At 38.0% G+C, this 2603-nt stretch overlaps 1 protein-coding gene across 1 annotated transcript in view; it reads left to right on the top strand.

Moving 5' to 3' along the window:
- The first annotated feature begins 1480 nt into the window (after window positions 1-1480).
- The window catches only part of usp2a (ubiquitin specific peptidase 2a), a 55689-nt gene continuing 54566 nt past the window's right edge, over window positions 1481-2603 (top strand). The window contains exon 1 of the mRNA XM_084065251.1: window positions 1481-1678. The gene's annotated coding sequence lies outside the window, so the exon portion shown is untranslated. The remainder of the gene's footprint in view (window positions 1679-2603) is intronic.

The following is a 2603-nucleotide window of genomic DNA, read 5'->3' as shown; positions in this document are numbered from 1 at the left end:
TAAGTGTGAACATGTATTTCAAATTGTTTTCAGGAGAGTGTACAAGGCTACTGAACACTAATCTAGACAGAAACAAGTAGACTGGTGTCATTTTTCTCCTATACCGACATTGTATGTAGAGAAATATGCATTACAGAATGTTAATAAAATGACAGTCTCCCTCCGTTGTGTGAAATTCCTTTTTTCAGAAGAATTCAAGTAGCGTCTTTGGAATCAAAATGATAAACAGTTATAGCAGTCATTTGTTTCTCATCAGAGCATGTACTCTGGGAGGTCCTAACATACTGGGACCTATTTGGTCAGGCAATCTATCACCATCACCCATTTGAAGGTTATAATTCACAAGTCTGTCCAATGTTGTATTGAAAAAAAGTTTTACAAAATATCTTATAATAATCATTCAACTTCCAGTTCAACATAAAAACACAATATTACCTTGCCCTGTAGACAAATTATATCATGTTTTGTTGGTTTAATTGTTAACTCATTTACTTAAAGAACAACCCTATTAAAATGCTTAATGATCTGTGAGCTTTTTTATCCATTTTTATTTGATAACATTTGTATTTTTTTATTTATTTTTTACAGATGAACTGTTGTCACTCTGCAAGCCCTCAGGGCTTTTCGTGTTATCCTTTTAGCACCATTGTATAATCATACCACCTACTATTTGCAAACTGTGGAGTAAATACTAGAAACTGGAAATACTCCAGTAAAGTAAAAATACTTAGTACTTAGTACTAGTTATTTTACACCACTGCATTCAGGTAGCCTACATTGATGTGCTCAGGTAGGCCTACCATCAAAGCCTGTTCTCTTTTTCCTTTTCTTTTTTTTAACAGCAGCTTATTTTTCCTCAATGAAATTAATCCGAGCTGTTTACGTTCGTCACCAAGGCGATGGTGTGGTAGGCAGCGTTGCCAGATTTTGCGAGAGAAACAAGCAACCAGGTCTATGAAAACAAGCCCAAAAGAAGCCACATGAGCACTTTAAACTATATACAACGGCTATTTCCAAAATAATCTTGGAAAATAGATGTGGAAAAATTAAACATCTTTACAACACCATTTACACAAATCTGGTATAGGGGGTCTCTGGCACAAAATGTTTTCATTCTGCGGACAAATACATATTAATTTGGGGGTCTATGACAATATGAAAATGTTTGAGAACCACTGGTTTGAACAACATTTGGAAACAAGCCCAAAATAAGAAAATCGACACTTGATAAACAAGCCCAAAAAAGACGGATCCCGTTTAGGCTACCCGTACCAATATTTACAAGCAACTTTACATAAAAACAAGCCCAAAGTCGCTTATAATAAGCAGACATGCCAACGCTGGTGGTAGGCGGTCCGGTAGTGACGTTTGTTTAGCAGACCAGACCAATCAGAGTGGTTTGTTTCTCTGGACTGACGTCACAGACGTTAAAGAGAAAAAGAACCGTTACTTGGTAGCTATTAAAACTCTGGAACTGCAAGAGAGGCCATGGAGGCTGGAATGGACAGCAACGACTTCTGTTGAGATGAAGGTACATGACTGACAGGTGCAAAGTTGTGTTCTAGATTAGACAACGAGTCACTCACAAAGCTACTTTTGGATATTTTTTGGTGTGTATTTTTTTGCTGACCGACTGACAGCTCCCTCCGCTCGGCTCGGGATGATCTGCAACTGCGGGGTGAGTGGATAAACCAGGGTTGCCATGTCCGCTTATTATAAGCGACGTTGGGCTTTTCTGTGAAGTTGCTTGTGAATATTTGTAGTTGTGTTTTTTGGGGGGCTGGTTTCTAAAGTGTATAGTTGCTTATTTTGGGGCTTGTTTCCCAATGTTGTTTAAACGAGTGTTTCTCAAATATATTCATGTCAGGGACCCCCAGATTAATATATATTTGGTCTGGTGTATTCAATGAATTGAATACACAGGATCCCCAATGGAAACAAGCCATACTAGTGCTTTCTTGGATTCAATCCTTGTATTTGTATTAAACTTTCTGTGCTTTTTTTGCAAACTATTGAAGTATTCAATCAATCAATCAATCAATCAATCAAAGACCCCCCCCCCCCATCAGGGACCCTGCATACAAGATTTGTGTTGTTAAAATGTTTTTTCTTTTAATTCACATTTTCTTCAATATAAATGTTTTTAAATAGCAGATCTATACGCTCACAACGCATTGTGAGCTTGTAGATCTGCTATTTCCAAATATCCGATAGCCGAAAAGAATCAGATTTGAACTGGGGACCCCCCCAAAATAATCATATTTGAACTGGGGACCTTCCAAAATAATCATTTTTGAACTCCTGGGACCACCCTCATAAGCACTCAATCCTGAAAAGGCATTAAATTTCGTTCGACTCTTTTTTTTATATTATTTGAGTATAGTTTGGGGGGGGTATTACAAAGGTTTAAAAAAAAAACTTAAATTGTCACTTCACTGTCATCTGTCACTGTCACACCCCAAAAAAGAAAAAAAAATCATGTGGGGACCCCCCCTGAGGGCCCTTGAGAATCACTGAGTAGCTTATTTTGGGCCTGTTTTCCTATACGCGGTTGCTTGTTTCTCTCGCATAACCTGGCAACGCTGGTGAATGCAGTTCACTGC

Source organism: Gymnoscopelus microlampas, assembly GCF_963454915.1.
Source record: "Gymnoscopelus microlampas genome assembly, chromosome: 8".
Taxonomy (NCBI): Eukaryota; Metazoa; Chordata; class Actinopteri; order Myctophiformes; family Myctophidae; genus Gymnoscopelus; species Gymnoscopelus microlampas.
The sequence above is the reverse complement of the archived record's forward strand: the minus strand, read 5'-3'. Positions and strand labels throughout refer to the sequence as shown.